We start from the raw sequence: 27414 nt of genomic DNA on the forward strand, positions 1-27414 counted from the left end.
AAACCCATCCTGTTTCAGAAGACTTTTTCCACCTTAGTGCACTGAAATCCAGTAGAGATAAATCCTGAAGTACCAGCCATCAAGAGCCATCCTTGCATGCTTACGTTTTAGATGCTTTTAGATAGTACAAAGAGCATAGGATGCATTTTTTTAAAAAAAAAGCATTTTAATCTCATGAGCCCTTAATATATTTTATATTCTTAAATATATTAATGCCTCGAATTAGAATAATTGGCTTGAAATAACTATATTGGCATTTCCAGGTAACTTATTCGGCTTTGCATTGCTTCATCTTACGAAGCCAATAGATCCTGCTCCAGCAAAGTTCCTGCTATGACTGATAGCCAGACCTACCTTTGCCTGGGAAAACGCTGCGAGGAAGCCTAAGGAGATTAAATTATTGGGTGTTAGTTGTGATTAGCACACATATAACACTTTCATTTCTAAAATGCTTTCTGAGCGCTCATGAATAAGAAAAAGACAGCTGTGTGTCACTGCCCAGGGTGTGGAAATCTCTCTGGGGAAAAGATTACAATCAAGCAGCTTCTCTGGGTTGCTCTTTGTTTCTTTCTAGGAGTGTACAGTAGGTTTTATAGCAGTCGATTGCACTCAGTTTGTTGGCTCAAGAAGTCCTTGTTTCCCCAAGAGACTCAAAAGAAAAAAGAAAGTGAGAGAAGAAAGACATTCCAAAGTATGTGGGTGGGTATTGGGGTGCTGCTCTCATAAAGGGAGAAATAAAGGGGACATTGCAGCAGAAATATCAGGAGTCAAACACTAGGAGGAACAAAGTAATGCAAAGGTAGAGGCCTGTAGAATATATGAAAATATGTATCCTGTGGAAAATATAAGTGACACTGCATAGTGTCATGGTTAAAATGTTGGTCTAGGAATGAAGAAACCCACACTCCAGTCTATCCTCAGCAGCAGTGGGTTTCACATTTTGTTGCCACTGGTTTGCTCCCCATGCGCGCACCCACTTTGCACCCACCCGCTTCGCGCGCGCCCCTTCCACACATGTGTTTGGCCTTCCGCACATGTGCTTTGCTCATGCGTGTGCCTTCCGTGCATGTGCTTTGCTCACACAGGCACCTTTGACGCATGCACTTTGCACGTGCGCCTTCCGTGTATGTGCTTTGCATGCTCACGGCCTCAAAAAATACCTACATAGGACGGCATAGAGCTGGGGTGGGGGAAGGGGGTTTTCCCCAGAGTTTTCGCCACTGGTTCAGGTGAACTGGTCCAAACTGGCTGAATACCACCTCTGATCCTCGGCCTCCGAAGCTCACTGGGGTGACTTTGTTTCCATCATTTTTTGTCAGCACACTGCATGTCACAGAGTTGGGGGGAAAAATAGGAGGAAGCATTATGTACACAACCTGAGCTTCTGTTTACAAAAGGCAGGATATAATAATGGATGGAATTTAAAAAAACCAAAAAACCAAAACCAAATCCAGGACCAATCAATAAAAGGATTTGGTGAGCAGTTCTGAATAAAGAGTATTTCTTAATGTCTCAGCTTCACATAGCTCATCACGGTTAATTACAGAATTCATCTCCACAAAGGATAGTATTTTTCAACTTAGATGGCTTTAAATGGGGGTTCAACTATTAATTGTGTAAAATATCAGCTATCAGTCACGTAGCTAGGTATTAATTCCAGTATCAATCCATCATATCTGAAAGCAGCAGGCAAGATTAGGAAGCAGGGTATTAAAGCAGGATACATGATATTCCTAGCTGTGTCCTTCAGCATCTTGGAAATCCTCTCTCCATGCTGCTTGGCACCTATTTCCTACCTTTTTAAATTGCATATACATACATCACGTATTGATGTAGCATGCAGTGTCTATGTACACAGGTGCAAAAACAGCTGCCTTTCTGTCTGTTGACTGGAATCAGGAGTTTTGGCTCTTTTCCTTTTGTTCCATATTCAGCTTTTCCCAAAATCCACCTTTGCCAAAAATAGTCTGCCCTACATTTCAGAAACTCTGGTTCTTCTTGTATCTTTCACTAATTCTAATAATTTTTCTTCATAAACAACCAAATCTATCACTCTTTCAGATAATATTAATTCCTTTGCCATGTGTACTTGTTAGATATTAACATATATCGTGGCAAGTCTCCTCTCTGGTCCGCTGCTACAGCGGGAAACAGGTATCGTTCTGATTGGTCGAGGGGCGTACCCGATCCCTATAAAAGGGGAACCCTCCAACCACAGAGCAAGCTGGATCACTACTACTACTAATAAAGAGCTGTTAAGTCACTTCGTGTCCGCAGTCTGTTCTCTCGTTGCCCAGATCCAACATTGGCGACGAGGATGGGATCGAGAGACAGATAGGACGAAGAACGCTACCTCCAGAATCTCCGGATTTGATCCAGCCTAGGAATTCGGCAGAAATTCCGGCAGCCATCTCAGGTCACCACAGCGCGGCAAATTCAAACGAGAGAAGATGGCGATGCACACCCCCCCCCCGCTCCATTCGACCCAGCGAACGACGAATGGGAAGCCTTCATGATTCGTTTCGAGTGTTTTCTCAAAGCGAACGAATACACGGGGATCACCGACGCCCGGAAGAAAAACATCTTCCTCAGCTACTGCGGAAAAGAAGTCTTCAACACGGCCAGAGACCTCACCGCGCCTACTCCAATACAGGCAGTATCATGGACGGCGTTGCAACAGGCTCTACAGACTCATTATGCGCCAAAACCTTCCCGCCATGTTTGCCGCCAAGCATTCAACACGAGGAACCAGAAGGTGGGAGAATCTATCAACCAGTACGTTGCAGCTCTACGAAAAGCAGCCACACATTGTGGATTCAGAGACCTGGATGAGCAGATTATGGATCGACTCGTTAGCGGGCTGAGAGACATTTCCCTACAAAAATGGCTGTTAGCCAAAACCAATTTAAGCCTACAGATAATAATAATAATAATAATAATAATAATAATAATAATAATAATAATAATAATAATAATAATAATAATAATAATAATAAATATTTATTTCTTAGCCGCACCCTCTCCCGAAGGACTCGGGGCGGCGTACAACAAAACATAGGAAATAAATATATCGACATACATATAACAAAACATATACCAAGACATATATACGACATATACAAGGAGGAGGTGAACTGATAGATAAAAACAAGTAAAAACACAATGTTTAAAAACCCCTAAATAAATTGAATATAATTAAAATACCCCAAATAAAAAACCCGTCAGGAGCGATATAGTTGGATCAAAGTTGAGCCAGGCCAGCAACTTGAAAAAGGTGGGTCTTGAGCTTTACACGAAAGGAGCGGAGGTCAGAGGTATTCCTAATATCCGGGGGGAGATCATTCCACAGGGCTGGACCAAGGCCGTCTCCGTGCTGTGACCGGGGCGGAAGCCGGACTGGCGCGGGTCTAGATAATCATTTTCCTCCAGATGCCGTGGAAACTGGTAGGCCACCACACTCTCTACAACCTTCGCCAAAAAGGGAAGGTTGGAGACAGGACGATAATTGGCCAGCTCCAAAGGATCCAGGAAAGGCTTCTTGAGCAAGGGTCTCACCAGCGCCTCTTTCAAGGCGGCCGGGAGAGACCCCTCGCTCAGCGAGGCGTTCACTAGGTCCAGGAGCCAGTCTCGTGTAACCTCCCAGGATGCCAGTACAAGCCAGGAGGGGCACGGGTCCAATAAACATGTGGTGGGTCGCAGTCGTCCACGCATTCTGTCCAAATCCTCGATGGCAACCAAGTCAAACTCCTCCCAGGTCGATTCCTCAAGACTCGCCACGGACGTCTCCATTGGACCACTAACAGGGACCCAATCCTTCCGAATTTGAGCGATTTTATCCTGCAGATATTTCCCAAATTCCTCTGCTCTACCCTGTAGAGGGGCCTCCCGCGGCCTCTGAAACAAGAGGGAGCGGGACACCCGAAACAGGGCGGCAGGGCGGTTCTCTGCGGATGCAATGAGAGTGGCACAATATTGGCGTTTGGCCACTCTCAATGCCACAAGGTACGTCCTTAAATGGGCTCGTGCCTGTGTTCGATCAAGTTCGGAACGAGAGGATCTCCAACGACTCTCTAGACGTCTCTTGCGGCATTTCATCACCCTCAGCTCCTCGGTAAACCAAGGGGCCAGGGTGGATCGTTGCCGCCGGAGAGGCCGCAAAGGCGCCACCCGGTTCAAGGCCCCGGAAGTCGCATTATTCCACGCGACCAGCAGGTCCTCTACCCGGGGGCGGGTCAAGGTTACAGGAGGTGGCCCAAGCTCCGTCTGGAACCTATCTGGTTCCATCAGGCGCCTGGGGCGGAACCATCTAGTGCTTTCCGGTTCCGCCTCCCCGCAGCGGGAGGTAACACCAGGGAAGTCAAGACGAAGGAGTGAGTGATCTGACCATGACAGGGGAGTGATGGTTAAGTCCCCTCCTCCCAGATCACTCAACCACTGGCCAGAGACAAAAACGAGGTCCAGAGTGTGTCCTCCCTCGTGTGTCGGGCCCTGAATCATTTGAGTCAGGTCCATGGCTGTCATGGAAGCCATGAACTCCCGAACCCCCTCTGATGCTTCTCCCATCGATGGCAGGTTAAAATCCCCCATCACCAAAAGTTTGGGGGTCTCAACCGCCACCGATGCGATCAGCTCGAGGAGTTCAGGCAGGGCCGCTGATGTATAGCGAGGAGCCAGGTATACTATCAGCAGGCCCAACTGTCTCCCAGGGCCCCATTTCACAACAAGGGATTCACATCCGGACGCCTGTGGCGCAGTAGACTCCCTCGGCTCTAAGTCCTCCCGAATAATTACTGCCACCCCACCGCCCCTTCCCTGGGCCCGGGGCTGGTGAAATGCTCGGTAGCCTGGTGGGCACATTTCCACGAGGGGAAGACCTCCCTCGTGGCCCAACCAGGTCTCCGTTATTCCCGCGAGGTCCGGCTCCCCCTCTAAAATTAGATCGTGAATGAGGGGGGCCTTGTTAACAACGGACCTCGCATTGCATAACAACAGCCTCAGGCCCTGGGTCTGTAACTCTTGACCACCTAGACCGCGGGGATTGGTACAAGCGACCGGGTGTAACCAGCAACCACGGTCTCCCAACCGACTATAAGTTCTTAATCTGTCCTCGTATCTGCCCCTCCCTGCGACCGTTGGAATTAAAGAGCCCTGTATAGGAATGATATCCTCCCCCTCCTCCTCCCTTCCGCTCCTTCTGCTCACGACCACACCTGGAGGCCCAGCTCTCACATCGCTCCTGATCTGACCCACCCGCCCCCGCCCCCCCACCCTGGAGCCCCCTAAAAAGGATAGAAAACATTTCATTAAAAACCCCCTAAGTTTGCGCTTCCTCCACCTCTCTGGGTTCACAAACCCGTCATCAAGGTGGGCCCCGGAGGGGGCAAAGGGCCATGCCTGCGAGAGGGGTGATTCCCGCAGCTGGAGCAAGTCCGACCTCGAATATGTAATGGTAAAAAGCTATGACAAAGTCAGGGTGCTGTTGATGTTAAAATCAATAAGCCAGGATCTAATGGGAGGAAAGAAATGTCCACGATCACAACTAGGTGGGAAGATCTTATGTTGGCCAGGTGATCGGTTGGAAGATGGATGGTAAATAAATAGATGGAGGCCTGGGTGCGGTCCATTATGGGCGGAAGAGGGCAGATAGTTTGTAGTAGCTAGTTGTTATAAAATAGCAGATGGCGAGGGTGGGAGGGGGAGAGGTAGTAGGAGTAGCCCGGCAGGTGAAATGCCATAAGTCATAAATAGCAGGAAGTCAGCAGGATACCAGATGTTAAGCGGGCAGATTATAGTCATCAGGGGCACCTGGGCACAAGCCATGGCAGGTAGTTTGCAAAAGGACAGTAGATCTTAGTCTGCCAGGTGGGGGGGGCAATAGATCTTAGTCTGCCAGGTGGGGGGGGCTCCTGCCTGTTTCCAGGACAGGCCCTGTTCTGCCCCTACTGCAGAAGCCCTGTTTGTACTCGACGAGGCAAGAGCTTCAGAAGCAGCAGACAGATCAGCGGAGACAATTCAACGCGGGTTCAACACAGGACAGCCAGCGCCAAGACACACCAGAGTCCACTACGAGGACACCATTCCAGATTTCGAGGATCCCGAGCTCGAGGAAAGTCACCTGATGCGGACCAGTCACGTGAAACCTGGGGGGAGACCCGGATTCCGTTTGCCGCCCTGCGCAAGCTGCGGAGGGAATCACCCCCGGTCTACCTGTAGGTTCAGGAACGTTGTTTGTTCGCACTGCAACAAACTTGGGCACATCGCACGAGTGTGCCGGAGAGAAGTCCCTGCCTCACGGCAGCCACCCATGTACCGCCAACAGAAGCCCAACCCAGGGGCTTGGCGAAATCAAAAAGGGCGCCCAGAGAGAAATCCACAAGTGTTTACCCAGAGAGAAAATTCCCAAAGAGCTGAGCGAGCATATCCCCAGAGAGATTACACACAAAGAGCTGAAAGAGCGTTCTATCAAGACGCTCAACGAGAGTATTTTCAGGATACAGGTGCTGAGATAGAGTTGACCCAGAGAGAGGAGTTGCGAACGTATCTCACCACAATAAGTCAGGTCCGCACCAAGCGGCCAAAAAAGCTGAAAGTCACAGTCCTCTTGGAGGGCTCACCTTGCGAGCTGGAAGTTGACACGGGATCGTCCCTGACGATCATTTCATGGGCATCCATGAAACAGGCTATCCCTAGCCTCAAAAAGAGCCAACTACGCGTTCCAGACATCCTGCTACGAGACTACCAGGGGAACCGAGTCCCCATCGTGGGCCAAGGCACATTCCAAATCCGTTTCAAGGACATCGTAGCCCAGCTGCCCGTGACCATCGCCAGCGCGCCGTTACAGAACCTTCTGGGACTAGACTGGTTTGAAGCCTTGGGGTTAGAAGTCACCGGAATAAACGCAGTGGAGAACAGCAGCGCTGAGCAGATATTTAAGGAGTTCGAGGATGTGTTCAGCCCCGGTCTTGGTAAGTATGTGGGTAAACCAATATCATTTAATTTAGACCCCAAAGTGGCGCCAATCCAACTTAAGCCGAGACGAGTGCCTTTTGCACTCCGCCCAAAAATAGATAAGGAGATAGATAAATTAGTGGAGCAAGGAGTCCTTGAGCCGGTGGATCACGCGCGTTGGGAAACTCCCATTGTGACCCGTCAAGCCAGATGGGTCAGTCCGCATCTGCGCGGACTATAAATGCACAATTAATGTCGCGCTACAACAAAGCGCATATCCTGTGCCTGTAGTACAGCACTTATTGCACTCGTTGGGGCCAGGAAAGATATTTGCTAAATTAGACATGGCACAAGCTTACCAGCAGTTGCCCGTAGATAGCGCCACAGCGGAGGTCCAAACTATAGTGACGCATAGAGGAGCATTCAAATGCAACCGACTACAATTCGGTGTGAGTATCGCTCCAGGATTGTTCCAGAGCGTCATGGAACGACTTTTGCAAGGGATACCGGGAGTCGTCCCTTATTTTGACGACATCTTGGTGTCCGCTGCAAACGAGGAGCAATTAAATAAAAGAGTCAGAACTGTTTTGGCCAGAATCAGAGAAAAGGGTCTCCGCCTAAAAAAGGAAAAATGCCAAATTAACGTGCCTAGCGTAGAATTCCTGGGTTATAGAATCGATGGTCAGGGAATACACCCCACTTCAAAGAAAATTAAGGCGATCCAGGACGCCCCCCACACCACGAAATCAGACCGAGTTGCAGGCCTTCCTCGGACTACTTAACTTCTACAGCGTTTTTCTGAGACAGAAGGCAACCGTTGCTGAGCCACTACACCGTCTACTCCAGAGGAACACACCATGGAAATGGGGACGATCCGAAGCAGCAGCTTTTGCCGGGGTAAAGCGCCTGCTCACCACTGACTCGCTATTAGTCCAATACAGCCAGACCCTACCGCTGGTATTGACCTGCGATGCATCACCCTTTGGAGTCGGCGCAGTCCTTAGCCACTGGATGCCAGACGGAAAAGAAGCACCCATCGCATTCTACTCTAGGACTCTTTCATCGGCCGAAAGGAACTACAGCCAGATGGACAGGGAAGCATTAGCTGCTGTAGCTGGAGTAAAACGTTTCCACGAATACCTCTACGGCCGCGATTTTGAACTAATCACAGATCACAAACCGCTGTTGGGACTTTTGGCGGGAAACCACCCCACTCCGGTCTCCCTTTCTCCGCGCATGACCAGGTGGACTGTTTTCCTGGCTGCGTACTCCTACAAGTTAATTCATCGACCGGGCTCCACTCTTGGACACGCAGACGCACTCAGCTGTTGCCCATTACCTGACCTTCTGCCAGACCCCACTCCCGAAGTACCGGTATTGCTCATTGACTGTTTGGACTCTGGACCGGTTTCTTCCTGCGACGTTGCAAGGTTCTCCTCTAAAGACAATTTAATAAAGCAAGTTCAAACTTGGGTTTGGAGGGGGTGGCCGAAGGGAAACGTGGGCCCGGAATTCAAAGTGTTTTGGTCAAAACGGGATGAACTCTCAGTGTTACAAGGTTGTTTATTATGGGGGGATCGAGTTGTTATTCCTTATGCATTGCGTAGAAATGTGTTAGATGCATTACATGTTGGGCATCCGGGGATCGTTAGGATGAAGGCGTTAGCGAGAAGTTACGTTTGGTGGCCAAACATGGATAAAGAGATAGAGGAGTGGGTGGCCATGTGCGATCCATGCCAAGAATCGAGACCAGCACCCCCGGAAGCGCCTGCCACAGAATGGCAAAGCCGAAAGCACCCTGGTCGAGAATACACATTGACTTCGCAGGGCCAGTTCAAGGTCAGACGTTCCTTATAGTTGTGGATGCATACTCGAAATGGCTAGAAGTAGTCCTAATGACTTCAACCACGGCAGAGGCAGTCATTAAGATTCTACGGTGACTTTTCGCCACTCATGGCCTGCCCGACCTCCTGGTCTCCGATAACGGGCCCCAGTTCACGGCCATGCAATTTGAGACATATCTAGCAGGTCAGGGAATATGGCACGCCCTCGTCGCGCCATTCCATCCGGCGTCAAATGGACAGGCGGAGAGAATGGTGCGATTCGCAAAAGAGGCCCTCGCTAGGATGGGTCCAGGTGATTGGCAAACACGCATTGACCATTACCTATTGATCCAACACATTACCCCCAGCGCAACGACGGGTAGGAGCCCCGCTGAACTACTCATGGGCCGCCGTCTACGGTCTCACCTGGACCGTCTTCACCCAAATTACTCTGCCACAGCTCCCCCAGACTCTACAAGCAAAATTCGGAGTTTTAGCATAGGGGATTCAGTATACGCCCACAACTATGCAGGGGGGACATTGTGGATGCCGGCAAAGGTCATTGGCATCACGGGTCCACGATCGTATCTGTTGGAACTAGAAGATGGGCGGAACTGGAAAAGGCACATCGATCAGCTTCGGGGTCGCCTAGCACACTCAGACCTACGAAACGAGGACGAGAGCTACCTACCAATGCAAAGTCAGCCACTCGAGAGCCCCAACGCAGAGAACTACGACACCTGCGAGCCCAGGTCAGAACAAGAGACCGAGCACGAAGCAGAGCAAACCCCAAGCAACGTAAGCGAGCAGACCCCGGAACACCCAAGCAACGAAAACACGAAACCCCCCGAACACAAAGCAGAGAAAGCAACTGATCCTGCAACTACTTCTAACCAACCCGAACTGCGACGCTCCTCCCGAGTAAGGCAAACACCAACGTACCTAAAGGACTATGTTACTAACTGCAACGTTCCGTCTAGGAGGGGAGGGGTGTTAGATATTAACATATATCGTGGCAAGTCTCCTCTCTGGTCCGCTGCTACAGCGGGAAACAGGTATCGTTCTGATTGGTCGAGGGGCGTACCCGATCCCTATAAAAGGGAACCCTCCGACCACAGAGCAAGCTGGATCACTACTACTACTAATAAAGAGCTGTTAAGTCACTTCGTGTCCGCAGTCTGTTCTCTCGTTGCCCAGATCCAACAGTACTTATGAATAGACTTATGTTGAAATCACATATTGGAAACAGATCTTTTCTAATTAGTTAGTCACCAAAGAGTCATCATTGTCATTCATTTTGAGTCTCCGAAAGGCCCAATTGCTTTTTCTGTACTCATTTGTCACATCCCCCCCTTTCAAATCACTCAGCAGAATAAGTCCCCCACCCACCCTCTAGCCTCAATCTTACTCATTCAGAAGGTTGAACATTTTCCCCCCTGAAATTCATTCCTAGTTCTTCCATTATCACTATTGATTAAAGATAAAATGCAACTATCACCAACCTATGAATACTCGTTTTCAAATACACCTAGAACAAATCAGATGATGCCATTTCATGCACCATTTTAGTCTTTTAATTATTCATTAAGACTTCCTCTAAATGTATTCAATTCCCTCAATTCTACAAAATTAGACAATCTTCCTTCATTCTATTAAATCCTTCTCTTCTCTCTTAAAACACACAAGCTTTTTTCCTTTCACTTTACTTATTAATTCATACCCTTAACTATTTATTCCTTTTATATTTCAAGTTGCAATCTTTTATGTCCCGTGTTTCCTCATAAAAATTGATCTCTGCTGCCCATTATGGCTTTGGGTCAATCAAGGCTTTAACGTAACATGTTTCAGTAAGATAGAAAAAAGCAGAGAAGTTATCTGCCTCTGTCATAATTGTATCATTTGCAGTATACCTTTCTAATGTTAAGAATTGTATCAGTCACCACTGGCATACTTTGGCCTTAGAGAATGTTCATGCTAGTCTTTATAGTGACTTCTTTAGAATGAATCTTTATAAGCCAACATCTGTTGCCCATATCCCATCTAGTAGAATTTATGTGCATTGTACTGATTCACACTCAGAATGGAAAAAACTAAATTCCAATTTAATGTGCAGATTTTCTGAACATATGCCCAGAGATGGTATTCAGCCAGTTCGGACTGGTGCGGGTGAACTGGTAGCAGAAATGTTGAGTAGATAGCAAAACCAACAAATATCACCTTTGGTTGCCCCCACACCCACCTCCTTTTGTTCCCTGTCTTATATTCCCTTGTTTTTTTATCTCAGCTAATTCACACTGAGAGCTGCGCCTCAGCTGAGCTAAAAAAACAGCTCAGCTCACCAGCACTGATACGGAGGACGGTCTTTGAATACTGCACGCAAAGCGCTTTCTCATAGAACTGGTTAGGAAAAGATTTGGAGTCCCATCACTGCATATTACGCCCTAAACGTCGTATCAAATCTTAAGGGTCCTTTCATTAAAGGGACAGTCATAGCTGCAAAACTTCTTTACTACATTTGAAAAGTGACTCAAATCATGACCTTTTTTGTCTTGGCATTATAAGAAATTTGAAAGTTCTTTTAACTCATATGATCTAGTCTTGTCCAGCTGTCACACTGCTTTGTTTTGAAATCATTAGATGTGTCACCACAATTTTGGAAGAATTATAATGAAGGATTTTAATATGATGTTCAAATAGATTCCTTAAACAATTTCATGAAGCGCATTGGCAATTGTGAGCTTTGGGCAAGGCATTTGTTATGTTATCTAACTATTTACAGAGGAGATAGTGTTATAATTTTATTGGATAACTAGATTTGCATGTCATCTATACTTTTTCATCATCAAGCAAAATTTCTCCAGTTTGACTTTAGTATTTCCACTCTTCCTTTATTTTTCCTAAGAATTTAAGTGCATTTCACTGTTCTGTCTGGATAGTTCCTCCAAACAGGAACACACTTTGGCTGAAATAATGTAAATCTTTTATTCTAATACACTTGTTCTGCCTCCAGCATTGTAGGCTTGCTTGGGGCATGCAGTTAATGCCACATTTAGGATTCTCATTCAGATCAAGTTTATTATCAGGCATTCTTAATAGCAAAACTTACAGTTCAGTGTTAAGATACTTCTGACTTTCCATAATCTGTCCCATCAGGTGGTGTAAAAAGATGATGATTTCACTCCCATGCTGAGCAGAGATACAAACACTACTATTCCACAAAAGCATTTAAACTGACCGGCTAGTGGGCAAAATGCCCCAGTGGCCAATCAGAAACAGAGATGTGATCACATGCTATGGAACTACATTTCCCATAAGGCAGTCTCTGCTTACATTTCCCATGAGGTAGTTTCTTAAAGGAGACAGTTCTTAATTCCTACACTAGCTATATATCAGTGATGGCGAACCTATGGCACGCATTTGTCAGGGCACACGAGGCATTTGTCAGGGAATGCGAGGTGACTTCCAGTTTGCTTGGAGGGTCATTTTGAGCGCTCCGAATGTGTCAGGGAAGTCTCTGGATGGTCCCTGAAGCCTTCGGAATGCTTAAAACGACCCTCCGAGCAATCCGGAAGTGACTTACGGTTTGCTCGGAGAGTCGTTTTAAATGCTCCAAAGGCTTTAGGGAAGCCTCCGGACGGTCCCTAAAGCCTCCGGAGGGCCTCGGGGGGGGGGGCGTGGTAGGCTCTTTTCGCCCTCCCCAGGTTCCTATAAAGCCTCTGGAGCCTGGGGAGGGCAAAAAAAGCATGTAAAAATGGGGGCGGGTCGCGCCTGTTGTGTGCACATGCACACTGGGGGTCGCACATTGCATTATGGGTGCGGCACGCCTGTACATGACCCCCCCTGCGCTCCCCCCACTTGTGGCATGCGAGCCAAAAAAGGTTCGCTATTGCTGCTATATACTGCTGGGGCAGCACAACACTATTAGCCCAATATTTGCTTCTTTGTTAGGGAAAAGAAATAACTAATTCGTAACTTCTTAACTTAAGATCTGTTGACATCATATATATATATATATATATATATATATATATATAATTTATATATAATTTATATATAATTTATATTTATTTATATATATATATATATATATATATATATATATATATATATATATATATATATATATATATATATATATATATATATATATATATATATATATATATATATATATATATATATATATATATATATATATATATATATATATATATATATATATATATATATATATATATATATATATATATATATAAACTTTCCTACTTGGAATTCTGTATATTAGAATGTGATAGGGTTTGTTTGTCCTCTACTCCAAATATCCATGCCTTTGTTGCCTGAAAACCAAGAGGCAATAAACCTTTTGTCACTGCACTAGGTAGCCAATGTATGGATACCCCATAAGTGAGTGACCACACCAGGGGTGGGTTCCTGCCAGTTCTAACCTCTTCTATAGAAGAGGTTCCACATATTTACAGTGCCATTTAGAACCGGTTCCAGCTCCCTCCCCCCACCCGTGTGCACATCATCAAGATGAAGAGCGAGAGGAGGAATTCTGGGAATTGAAGTCCACAAGTCTTAAAGCTGTCAAATTTGAACACCCCTGGGGTTTTTTTTTCTAAAGGGTTAGGGGTGCAAGGGTCTTGTAACTTGACAGCTTTAAGACTTGTGTGCTTCAAATGCCAGAGTTTCTAATCCAACATTTTGGTTGCTAAGCAAGAGCGTTGTTAAGTGAGTTTCACCCCATTTTACAAGTTGGCCATGCCCACACAGTAACATGATTGCCAAGCCACTCCCACACAGTCACATGGCTGGTAAGCCACTCCCACACGGTCACATGGCCGGCAAGCCACTCCCACAAAGCAGGCCACACTTACAGAAGAGGTTTTAAAAAAATTTCAAAGCCACCACTGGACCACACAGTTATTTTTCTGCTGCCTGGCAGTATTGCTGCTATTTTTACCACTTGTTGTTTTGCTGATGTAAAAAATGAACATTCCTTTACTAATTTATATAACAATGTTTTATATGAAAACATAAAACATGAAAATATGTTAAACAATTGTTATGACACCATAAAGGCTAAACAATTTTATTATGGTGTTACAATAGCCTTTTTTAAAAGCATTGCACAACCAACTTTACAGAAACATTTGCAGTATTACAACATTGCTGTGCCTTGTTTTTTGATGGCACTCATGAGTAGAGCCAATACTTATGATGTACACTGAGCGCTTGTAGGGAACATGAACATTCAATGAAGCATTTATCTATGGAGGAAATGAAGGCAATTTACCTAATTTGTTTACCTGGAGCTGGAAACTTTGACAGCCTCAGTCATGTCATGCAACCAAGATATTCCCACCAGTATGACATGCTTTGCCATGCCAGATCAAATGCACCCCTTGCTGTTTTATATACAGTACCTATTTCCACAGTCTGATGAAAGGCTGCCCCTCCCTAGAGTCTGTTGCTAATGCCCTTTCATGCTCCTATGGAGAAGATGAGTGAAAGATATGCAGTGGGACTTCCTGAATCACGACTGGTGAAGAGTTTTTCAAGTCTACTCAGAGAAGATTGTGTGCCAACTCCATGTGTCAGAGGTCATGAGATCATAAATATGCAGCGCACCAACTAAACCCCTCCCTAAAAATAGAAGATGTCTGCATAGAGCAGGGGTGTCCAAACTTGGGAACTTTAAGACTTGTGGACTTCAACTCCCAGAATTCCCCAGCGGCTGGCTGGGGAATTCTGGGAGTTGAAGTCCACAAGTCTTAAAGTTCCCAAGTTTGGACACCCCTGGCATAGAGGTTTGGAAAAGAGGGACAGAGAACAGTCTGCTCTTCTTCAACATTTGTCGCAAAAGCCAGCTAATCTGTCCAATATATACAATAGAGTTGAATATTATTCAGATATTTTTCTAGCTTTTCACTAGAGGAAAAGCATGCCTATGAAAGGAAGGGCCAATTCATTTCAAAACAATTACACTGAAGGTGGAAAATCAAAATGTTGCCACAATGGAAACTAAGCATGTGAATGCTCCAAAATAAATATTGATGCAAGCAATCGTAGCTTGACCATGTCAGATAGCCTGAAAGTTTCCCAACATATTTTTTTGTTTATTTTACTTCCTAATCAACCAATAACCAAGATTATTTATGCAATGAACAATTGTTAGGCTCTGGGGATTTCTTTAAGCATCAATAAGATTGCTTTGTACATTGATTAGCAGCAATTGCAATGGACTCCACACATCAAAATTGGCATACAGCATGTGGCAGACCCCAAGGGCTGAAACAGATGGTAGCGTTATTGTGTAGAATGGATGCAGAAATATGACCCCAGAAGTCCATAAAACATTTCAAAGGATGTTGAATTGCATTCCTTTGGTTGTTTACTGTTCTCTGTGAGCATGCCATTGGATTGAAAAGTGAGCACATCACAAAAGTTCTAAGGCAGTTATTTCAGATCTTGTATTTCTTTTGCTTCTGAAAGCAGCACCATAAAACATGTCTTTAAAATCATGGGCTAGTTCTTTGAAGCCACTGCAAAGCTGGGCTCTGTCATTTCCTGAGATATTGTTGTCCCAGGAATGCTGGGGGTCCTAAGCCTAGCCTTCATTCCACCCAACTACAGTTACACCAAACGCAGCAAAGCATTATTCTGTACAGTATAATGATGGTTAGGAATAGATTCCAATTCAGACATGTTGTCCATTTCAAGGTGAGTTCCTTTTATACAGGTCTTTCAAAGCATGTCCTCTTAAAAAAATGCACTGTCATAAATCATTCCGTCTTAGATCTTATACTGTTTTTCTACTCCCAACCTTGCTGTCCCTCTGTTCTCATGAGTCAATAGGAATCTGCAATTAGCTTGTTTTCAATCAATCAATCAATCAACCAATCAATCAATCATAACAGAGCTGGAAAGGACCTTGGAGGCCTTCTAGTACAGCACCCTGCTCAAGCACAAGTGACTGAATTGAATTGAATTGAATTTATTCGACTTGTTAGCCGCTCCCTCTCCACAAGGGACTCGGGGCGGCGTACAATAAAAAGCACATAAATATAAACATATACACATACACATACACATACAGGAAGGAGGTAATAATCATTAAATGCATAAAATAATAATAATAAAATTATTAGCCAATAAAACACCCCAGTTTAAAATTACGAATTTAAAAAGACTGTCAGGAGGAATAGATGGAACTATGGTTGAGCCAGGCCGGATAATTGAAAAAGGTGGGTCTTGAGTTTTGTATGGAAGGAGCGGAGATCGGAGGTAATCCTAATGTCGAGGGGGAGGTCATTCCACAGGGCTGGGCCCATCACAGAGAAGGCCCTACTCCTGGGTGTCGCCCTCTGACACTGTTTAGTGGACGGCACCCGGAGAAGTCCCTCTCTGTGCGAGCGAATTGGTCGTAGGGATGTATGGGGCAGGATGCGATCCCGCAGGTAGCTAGGTCCTGTGCCATGGAGCGGTTTAAAGATGGTGATCAAAACCTTGAAACGCACCCGATAGACCACAGGAAGCCAATGCAGCTCGCGCAGGAGAGGTGTTATATGGGAGTATCTAGTACTCCCCATAATCACCCGCGCGGCCGCATTCTGGACCAACTGTAGTCTTCGAGTGCATCTCAAGGGAAGCCCCATGTAGAGAGCATTGCAGTAGTCTAAGCGAGACGTCACCAGCGCATGGGTGACTGTGCGTAAGGCATCCCGGTCCAATAGGGGGCGCAATTGGCGCACCAGGCGGACCTGGTGGAATGCCCCCCTTGCCACGGCTGTTACATGGTCATCCATGGACAGCCGGGCATCCAGGAAGACACCCAAATTGCGCGCCCACTCCATGGGGGCCAGTTGCTCGCCCCCGATGGCCAGAGATGGAAGCAACTGGTTGAACCGGGGTGCCGGAAGCCACAGCCACTCCGTCTTGGAGGGGTTGAGTTTGAGTCTGTTGTCATCCATCCAGACCCGTACGGCTTCCAGGCACCGGGACATCATTTCGACGGCCTCGTTGGGGTGGTTCGGGGTGGAAATGTACAGCTGAGTATCATCAGCGTACAGATGATATCCCACCCCAAAACCACGGATGATCTCGCCCAGTGGCTTCATATATGTGTTGAACAGGAGAGGCGAGAGGACCGACCCCTGTGGCACCCCACAAGTGAGGGGGCTCAGGGTCGATCTCTGCTCCCCTGCCAACACACGTTGCGTCCGGCCGGAGAGGTAGGAGCCGAACCACCATAAAACGGTGCCCCAACCCCTCCAGCCGGTGCAATAGGATACCATGGTCGATGGTATCAAAAGCCGCTGAGAGATCTAATAGGACCAGGATAGAGGAGCAACCCCTATCTCTGGCCCTCCAGAGATCATCAACCAACGCGACCAACGCGACCAACGCGACCAACGAGACTGGACTGCCCAGTCTCTTCTTAAAAACCTAAAAATCTCCAGTGCTGAAGCACTCACAACTGCTGACTGTAAGCTGCTCCACTGGTTAATTGTCCTCACTGCTAGGAAGTTTCTCCTTAATTCAGGTTGCTTCTCTCATTGATTAGTTTCCATCCATTGTTTCTTGTCCTGCCTTCTGATGCTTTGGAAAATACGTAAGTGGACCCCTCTTCTTTGTGGCAGCCTCTCAAATACTGAAATGCTGCTATCATGTTTTCTGTTTACCTCTCTCCCATGGAAATTGTCCATCGTTCTGAAAGTTTTCTCACATTTTGTGGCCTGTTGGTTCAACAATTTCCTTGCAATTTCATTTTCATGTATTTTTACTATCCATCGTTTTTTCATTAATCTACAATTTGTCTTCCTTATTGTTTTCCTGAGATTGATGTAGCCCTCCTCCCTTCTCCCTCTAGTAACGTGGCTGCATCAAGCTTGCAGAAACTTCCTAAATAGGCTTATTTTATCATCTGAACAATACTGTAGATTCTTCATTCTCCTCTTCCTCCTCAAAACTCTGCATGAGGTTACATTAGGAGTTGTTAGTCCTTTTCCGTGCAGCTATCCAAAAGTATTTTTCAGTTTTGAACCGATAGAAACAGCTGTTGTCTAAAACACTGAACAAGTAAGCTGTGAGTTGGTGTTCTGATTTGCCAAGTTTATATCCTGCAGATGAATTAGAATTATTCCTGGATAGTTGTTTATTTAGCATGGGTCAAAGTTCCCTGCAGTTGTAAAGACCAAACAAATATGGTGGGAAGGATTATGAGTAATGTAGTTAAAGCCACAGACGGTGGAAGGAAAGGGGTGGGCTCCCTATGACCATCTACAATAAAATAAAGAGTCTGAATTTGCCAGACAGGATGTTAGAACTGCCATTAAAGAGTACAACTAGTTATATGATCTGGACGTAAATGAGTTAATAAACCTAGACTCCTCAATTACTATAATCGAAACACAGCTCATATTTCTTTATTTTTATTACGGTATATCTATTTCTGTTTGACTCCAGGCATTATGAGGCTAGAGCTATTTTCATCACACCAGTGATGACACATTCCTGATCCCAAGGGCTGCTAGGCAGAATGAATGAGCCTTTTTTGAACCAAGTGTCTCTTCCCATGTCGAATGAGGGCTCATCCAAGAAGCAGTACCTAAATTTATTAGCTGGCATCTTTGCTAAGCAACAGTATGCTGGCTTGGAAATGTGTTGGTTGCATAATAAGCTGTTTAATTAAATATGATACGAGTCCATTTGGAGACTTCAGCTAGTCAGTACCTCATGAATGGCCTAGCTTTCTACTGTAGTTTTCCATATCCTGTGTCCTCAGAAGTTCTGTCGGAGTTCTGCATATTTTAAATGGGATGCTGTGTACTTTAAAGAAAGAGACTCACAATGTTACATAAAAGGTTTGTTGTGGCAGTCTCATGACTGTTCTGCCACTTCTGTAGAATTTGTATGTCAATAATAGGTCCACAAACAAAAGATCATACAGGTAATGAGACATCATATCAGCCCTCCCCTCTTAATATTGGGGTAGCATCAGGCATAGATGACCTCTGCTTCTAACAAGCAAGAGAGGTGTACAAAGAATGATGTCTGTATGTATAAAGGCAGTGGTTGGATTCAGCCAGTTTCCACTACTGGTTGGTTCTTCGGGAAAACCAGTTATTAACTTTCTGAGCAGTTTGGTGAACTGGTTGTTTGAAGAAATTATTAGGGCAGGGAACTGGTTGTTAAATTATTTGAATCCCACCACTGTATAAAGGTAAATACATAAACGTACAGTATGTGCTAATCATTCCCGACTCTAGGGGGGGTGCTCATCTCCATTTCAAAGCCGAAGAGCCAGTGCTATCCGAAGACGTCTCCATGATCATGTGGCCGGCACAACTAAATGCCGAACGGAATGACTAAAGGCACACGTAGCACTGTTACCTTCCCATCAAAGGTGGTTCCTATTTTTCTACTTGCATTTGTACGTGCTTTCAAACAGCTAGGTTGCCAGAAGCTGGGACAAGTAATGGGAAATGATTCCATTACACGGCGCTAGGGATTTGAACCGTTGAACTGCCAATCTTTCTAATCGACAAGCTCAGTCTCTTAGCCATTGAGCCACCGCATCCCTATGTATACTTTAATACAAAAAATGGGTGGTTCTTGAATTGTAAGAAAAGAGAAGAAACGGTCCTAATCTAACCTGGATGTTTATTGCTGAGGCCCTCTACAACAGTAACAAAGCTGGGCTCCAAAGCGGAGAATGTTACATCTTTACATTTATTTAGCCATTCATGGTTAATGAAACATTTGGATTATAGGACTTAATGGTGCAAGACTTGTCAGCAGCCAGATGAAAAATACTTGAGGCCAAGTTAAATTTTACAGTTATTACTAAGGAGAAAATATCCTTATTTCTTCAGGGATCATAAGACGTTCCTGTGTTCTTGCCATATTGATACTTTACATTAAACCAAGATGAGGAAATACTTAGGGGGGAATCTTTTACCTATAAAATCTCCAAACTGACCCTGTCCTAAAACTGAAAATACATTTACAAATAATGAAATTTAGCAATATTTCAAAATTAGGATTTTATCTTGATGTATAGCGGTCCATTTTATTTTATAGCTTAAGGTCATTTTAAGATTCATATATTCTGACTGTCTACATTATTTAATTTAATATAAATGAATAGAAGGTTCATTATATTCTATTGCAACACCCTTGACAGCTCTTATAAAATGTTATGTCTCAGTTTCTGGATTCATATAATGTACAAAGTCATTACGCGATTGTTTCATTTAGATTTAGTGTAGTTGTGTAAAACACGCAATCCTGTACTTTTTCTCAGTCCCAGACCAAAGCTCTTCAAATTTGTTAGGGACAAATATTGGGCAAACCATTTTATTTGAGGAGGGCTTAGGCACTTTTAAGAGTCAATAATTATGGTTTGAATCTTGCAGAAACATAAAAATACCCACTTTAGCTCTTATCACTACTGAAAAAAACCTAAAACATTTTGTTCCTGTTGCCACCCATTTTTGAAGCATGATTTTCCGCATTTGGTGCAAAACCTAATATAGCTTTCAAGCCCACAGAAGCCTTGCATTGCTGTCTTAGCATGTTGAGAGCTACATCTGTTGTTACACCCTTTATGCTGATTTCATCTTTACATTAACATGTGTTCTTATATTTTGAATATCTTAAATCCCTTTCTCTGAATACTACCAAAAATTCACCACTGTTGCTTAAAAGCTGTCAAATTGTTGGTAATTACTTGCAAGACGAATGCAAAATTATAGTACGTTAAACAGCCCATTTGTTGCATGTGATTTTGAGATATTGCCAGCTGTTACCCACTACCTGTTTTAATCTTCTGACCTGTATTGGGAGTTAGGTATAGCATGCTGTCGAAAGGTTTTACTAATCTCTACAGCAAAATCTTTGAAATGTTAATCGTGGCCCACACTACATGCATATGAAATATATGCATGCAGTGTGTACATGCATATGACATATACTACATCCAGTACATTTTTTGAAATACTATTTGTAAGCATGTATGATTGTTTCAGTTCAATATAAATGTCAGTATGCAAAAGAAAAGTCATTGCCTACATGTGGATTTGTAGGGATTAAATATATATTAGGGACATGGTGGCTCAGTGGCTAAGGCGTTGAGCTTGTTGATCAGAAAGGTCAGCAGTTTGGTGGTTTGAATCCTTAGCACCGCATAATGGAGTGAGCTCCCGTTACTTGGCCCAGCTTCTGCCAACCTAGCAGTTTGAAAGCATGTAAAAATGCAAGTAGAAAAATCGGAACCACCTTTGGTGGAAAGGTAACAGCGTTCTGTGCATCTTTGGCATTTAGTCATGCCAGCCACATGACCACGGAGACATCTTCGGACAGCACTGGCTCTTCGGCTTTGAAATGGAGATGAGCACTACCCCCTAGAGCAGTGATGGCGAACCTTTTTTAGCTTGCGTGCCAAAAGAGGGCGGAGGGCAGGGGGGGCGGACGCGGGTGTGCCACACCCATAATTCAATGCGGATCCCTCCAGCCCGCATGCGCGCATTACAGGTGCTCCCCACATTTTTTGCATGCTTTTTTCGCCCTCCCCAGGCTCCAGAGGCTTTATAGGAGCCTGGGGAGGGTGAAAACAGCCCCCCACCCCCTGGAGGCCCTCCGGAGGCTTCAGGAGCTTCCCTGAAGCCTCCAGAATGCAAAAAACCCACCCTACGGGCAAACCAGAAGTTTGGGAACGGACTTCTGGTTTGCTTGTAGGACCGGTTTAAGCCCTCCGGAAGGCCCCTGAAGGCTCTGGAGGATGAAAAATGACCTTACGAGCAAACCAGAAGTCACTTTGCGCTTCGGAGGGCCTCCGGGGGGGAGGCTGTTTTCGCCCTCCCCGGGCTCCTATAAAGCCTCTGGAGCCTGGGGAAGGTGAAAAATGGCTTTAATAAAGGCTGAACTCAGCTGGCCAGCACGCGCATACGCACTGGCCAGCTGACAGGGCAATGCCTCGCATGCCCTGACAAATGGCTCTGTGTGCCACCTGTGGCACACGTGCCATAGGTTCGCCATCCCGGCCCTAGAGTCTGGAACGACTAGCACATATGTGTGAAGGGAACCTTTACCTATGCATCCAATCATTGTCAAGGTATTTATTTATATATACTGTTGGTGTTTTTCTAAAATCACCACTGAACATGGTATTCTGTGCAGGGATATCCCAGAGGAAAGCATTTTGTTTCCTGCAAAAGTAATGGAAACATACAAACATACATACATACATACATACATACATACATACATACATACATACATACATACTCTAGAAAGAAACTCCAGACAAAAGCAGCTTCATTCTACAAACCCAGCAAAAATTTCTAGAAACAATTTAGGACAGAAATAAACTGAGAATTTGTGGCACTGTTAAGGACTCTCAAAGATGTTTATTACACCTGGGGAAGATGGGGGAAATAATGGACTTCATACTGAAAATGTATGGGTCATTTAGAAAATGCCAAAATCAGCTATTGAGTTTCTTGTAGTTAGAGGCATGCACTTCCTGTTCATCTGGCATGGTCTTTAAATTGCAAATGAAATTTATCTTTCTATTGGTCTTTTAGCTACAGGGGTTCTAACTTCTCATGCAAAATGCCCCAAATTCTTTATTTTTAAAAGGCAAAATAGCAACCAATAGAAGTATATGAGCCTTTGCAGAGCCACTTCAACCAGAATAAGTGATTTTGCTCTTGGTATCCTTCAAGAGATGTTGGACTTTGTAATCCTCAATGAGGAGAGTTGAATTTCAGTATATCTGAACAGCATCAAGCTGTTCTAAATGGGGAAGATTACAAAGTTGGACCGATAGTGTGGCCTAGCCCAGTAGTGGGATTCAAAAATTTTCACTACTGGTTCTGTGGTTTGGTGGGCCTGGCTTGGTGGGTGTGGCAGGGGAAGGATACTGTAAAATGTCCATTCCCTCCCCACTCCAGGGGAAGGCTACTGCAAAATCCCCATTCCCTCCCGATCAGCTGGGACTCGGGAGGAAGAAAATAGATAGGGGCGGGGCCAGATGTGGTATTTACCAGTTCTCCGAACTACTCAAAATTTCTGCTACCTGTTCTCCAGAACTGTTCAGAACCCACTGAATACCACTTCTGGCCTAGCCTGAGACAACTTTAATCTTGTTATTACAATGCATCTTCATGATCTTGTTTGATTTCCTAGCTAACAGAGTATCTAGAAGTCTTCTGGATACAAGGACTCTAACTTCCTATGCAAAAGGTCCCAGGTTTTTTAATTTAAAAGATCAGCTAGAAAATAATTTGACAAATTAGACCACATCCTCATACTTTTTAAATACTGAATCTGAGGAACAATTATTTGCAATTGAAAGTTTGCACTATTAATATACAGTTATACCTCATCTTACAATCACAATCCATCACTAAGCAGTACAGTCGTCGGATGAGTTGTGCCTGATTTATTATCTTTTGAATCCAATTTCTTCCCTTGAGTTTGTTTTTGCAAGGTCCCTGGGAAGGTCATAAATGGAAATCCCTGGACCCTGGAATGCTGCAACCTTTATAAATACATGCCAGTTGCCAAGCACCTGAATTCTTATCATGTGATTGCAAGTATGTTGAAACAGTCATAAAAGTTATGACTGTTGCGAGGACAGACATAAATTACTTTTTTCAGCACCATCATAACTTTGAATAGATACAATACAATACAATAAATACAATACAATACAATACAATACAATACAATACAATACAATACAATACAATACAATACAATACAATAGTAGAGTTGGAAGGGACCTTGGAGGTCTTCTAGTCCAACCCCCTGCCTAGGCAGGAAACCCTATACCGTTTCAGACAGATGGCTATCCAACATCTTCTTAAAGACTTCCAGTGTTCGGGCATTCACAACTTCTGGAGTTCCACTGATTAATTGTTCTAAATGTCAGGAAGTTTCTCCTCAGTTCTAAGTTGCTTCTCTCCTTGATTAGTTTCCACCCATTACTTCTCGTTCTGTCCTCAGGTGCCTTGGAGGGTAGAACAAGAAGTAATGGGTGGAAACTAATCAAGGAGAGATATTAAACAAAAGAGTCAAGGACTACCTGTAATAGCCTTTATTTCAAGGTTGTCTTGATTTTACTCTCTCATGATTAATACCATTGTTTTTGCTATTTTTATAAATATTATGTCTCTCTCATACTTGATACAGCTAAGTAGGTTGTGTCTCTGAACTCTGTGATAAATAATTTGGCTGGATACCTTTGGCTTTGGAGAGAAGTGTTCCATTTGTCAAGGATTCTTACCGCTGCCATAAGTTGAACTTGAACGCTTTAACAGACAAGATGTTCTCTTGTTACTGAGGTACAGATGTGGTTCCAGGTTTTTATGTTTTATCTTATCTATGTTGTATTCAGAAGCCTTGACAAATTATTCACTTTTATCTCAATGCGTTTATTATAAAGGAATGGATACGGTATATTATTAATACAATTGTAAAGCATTTTGTATATTGTGTGGAGCTGCCCTCGAAGGATCTACAGCTGGGTCAAAATGTGATGACATGGGAAATTATGAGCTCTCCATTGATGGGCACATGATACACCTCTGTTCCATGAGCTGCATTGGTTGCCAGTTTGTTCTTGGATTCAACTCAAGGTACTAGTTATGACCTATACAGCCCTACATGGCATGGGAATGTTATTTGAGGGACCACCTCAGATACATCTACCTCTCCCATCAGATCCAGTAGAAAGGACATGTAGGGGTCAGTTTTATCAAGGGGTTTCATCTGATAAGATGCAGGACACCTGCCCTTCAGACCATTAGTTCTCCGAATCTTAAGATGGGCCCTGGCCTTCCTGGCCTTTCAGGAGTCTCTGAAGATGTAGCTGTGCCATCAGGCCTGCGGATCCTATGAAAGTATGGAAGGGAACCTGTGAAATGATTGTATTGTTTGTAAGCTCTTGGTTGACATTTGCCCGTGTATTAGTTTCTGGTATCTGTTTTAATTGTTTTAACTTTTTCATTGCTTTTTATGTATATGAGGTTTTTTTTTCTGTTGTTATTTTAATTTGTAAGCCACCCAGAGTCATATATTTGAGATGGACAGCTACATAAATTGAATAAATGAATATTTAAAGAACCATAAACATTTTTATTTTCAGGATTCCTGTGAATTACTCACGGAATCTTATTTCAGTATGGAAAACACTGCATTGTCTATTGTTGAGGGCTAGCCTACAATTCAGAGCTCTGTAAATTCCCAAATAAACTAAATTCAGAATTAATTAATTAAGAATGGGAGCCTGGAGAGAGAGAGAAATGAATTTCCTATATCTATGGAAGAATCAGTGAAAGGGGATTAATCTGTTCTCAGCATCTTAGCTAAGATGTTCCACCTCTTCCTCTTATAATGTAATAACTATTGTTTAAGACCACAGAATTTAAATTACAACTTTCCCCCATATTTTTAAGCCCTCTCTTTTAGGGCAAAATAAAAATCTTATGCCTTCCTGATAGCCTGAATTATTATCATCATCTAGAGTATCAAATGTTTCCTAACCATTTCCAGCCAGTGAGTCAGTTCTGATAAGAGGAATAAAATACAACTTATTTCCTCCAAGATTCTCTTGCTTTATTAACCCATGCGTGTACAGGAAACCAATCTCTTCATTCAGAAACTCTTATTATGACCAGAACTTTGGAATAATCGTAGATTTTGATAAGCAGGCAACCAGAGTATAAAGCAAGTTCTAAGGCTTGAAGGAGTCAAGAATGGGAACTCCCTGGAAATTCAGTAAGGGAATCGAAAGTATTTATGGATGAGAAAAGAATGTAAGGCTGTCAGGAATAGTTTAAAAACAGAGTCACTTGCCTGTAAATCCTTTCCTGGTACTCCAAGTAAAAGAGAACAGCAGTAAGATCCCAGAGAGCATGTCATGGCAGCTGCTAACTCAGGAAAGGAAGATCCCATGCTGTGGGGTGTTTCTATATTTGTCTTTTAAAACTGAACATTCTAAATTGGAAGTGATTTTAACATGAGCTGAAAACTCCTTGTGGCCTGTTTTGGCTCTTGGTCTTGCATTAAGGGATTTGAATGCATGAAGTCAAAAGAGTGAGCTCATTTGTAGTTTAGGAATCATCTATTTCCATATTCTTGACTAAATCTAATAATCTATGCGATTTGCATGGGAGGATGGAGGTTTTTTTTAAAAAAAATCATTTTTTTTTTTTAAGACTGGAAGACTGCTGAGTAAATTATGGTTTAAAGACCCACACATCTGAAAGGATACAGAAGTTTGAAAAGGAAGGAAATGCTAACTGCTAAGAAACAGCAGATACATAATAAATGATCTCAATATCTGAAATAGCAAATGCCTCCATGGTTTTCTCCCAGGAGCACAAAAGGTTAGAAACCTGTTTTCTTTTAAAGGGAAAGTAAATAATTTTTAAGAATTTGAGAAGTAAGGTAGAAACTAGATTCTGTGAACTATAACTAGAATACTATCTGCTATAGTGGCTCTTTATTAATATGGGACTATGGAAAAATTGGAGTGCCGGGATCTAGGGAAGACAGAAAAGGACATTACTTACAGTATTCTGACTTCTCTTTAATGAAAAACTGACAGCAAGTTTCCTACTAGAGAGCATCTTTAAGGAGCATGTCATAGTTTTGAAAAGTTTGGGGGGAAATGTGTTCCAAATATCCTATTTCAGGAGCAATTAGGCTTGAGCTGGTGCTGTATTTTTCTTCCTGACATTTTAAAATAACAGAGTCCTCCATTCTGCCCTTCAAGGCCTTCCATCATCAGAGGAAAAAGGTCTGACACATAAGTGACAGGTCTGACAGTGGAAATAGCTATCCTACCTTACTGCCATGGTTCATGAGATGCCTCAACTATCCACTTCTCATCTGCCATGCTACCTCTATCAATAGGTATTTGGGCCAGGTAAGTAAGTGGAGACAGCTGAAATATTTCTATTATTTGTTTTTCTATTAGATTTATGTGCTGCCCATCTCATCTAGAGGAGACTCTAGAAGTGATGAAGTTGTTTGACTCCTAATCAAGGTCTTCCCTCATGGCCATGAGAATCCCATGCAGTTGACTCATAACAGCTGACCTAGATAGCATAGCCAACACTCAATCAACTGTTATTCTCTCTACTGTGCACATACAGGAGACAATTGTTACATAAACCAAGGTAGGGGAGTAGGTACTAAACACAAACACTGTATGCACACATCCAACACATGGGAAAAGCTTGATGAAGCCATGCTTGGACCCTTCAGATTTCCTGTCTCAGATAGGAGAAATGATGGATTCATCTGACTGAGCAAGCCATTCTCCTGGGATGCCATTCTCTCCTTGCTTTTAGGCGCAAGGACACAATTACTTTTTATGCAATGTTTTCTTAACAAAGTCACACTAATCTCCCCACTAATCCTTAATGCTCCCTGGAGAATGCTATGAAATAAAAACAGTATATTTGCTGTTGTTGAGGACCAAAGAATTTCCTGAGAACAGAGTTATAGTTGAAAGATACACAGCCATGCTTTTAATAGAGAGCCAGATAGTTTTCCCTCCTGCTAATTAAATGACTCTGGATCATTACAATTTAGCCTTGTAATTTACTTGTTTGGAGAGGCAGAC

At 43.8% G+C, this 27414-nt stretch overlaps 1 long non-coding RNA gene across 1 annotated transcript; it reads left to right on the forward strand.

Annotated features, from left to right (window-relative positions):
- Positions 1-572: 572 nt before the first annotated feature.
- On the forward strand, positions 573-26671 carry LOC309389423. The gene is made up of 3 exons (XR_014174945.1): positions 573-667; positions 26000-26170; positions 26560-26671. It is a non-coding gene; the product is annotated as an uncharacterized lncRNA (long non-coding RNA).
- The last annotated feature ends 743 nt before the right edge of the window (positions 26672-27414 follow it).

Source organism: Natrix helvetica, assembly GCF_964273705.1.
Source record: "Natrix helvetica genome assembly, chromosome: 3".
Lineage (NCBI taxonomy): Eukaryota > Metazoa > Chordata > Lepidosauria > Squamata > Natricidae > Natrix > Natrix helvetica.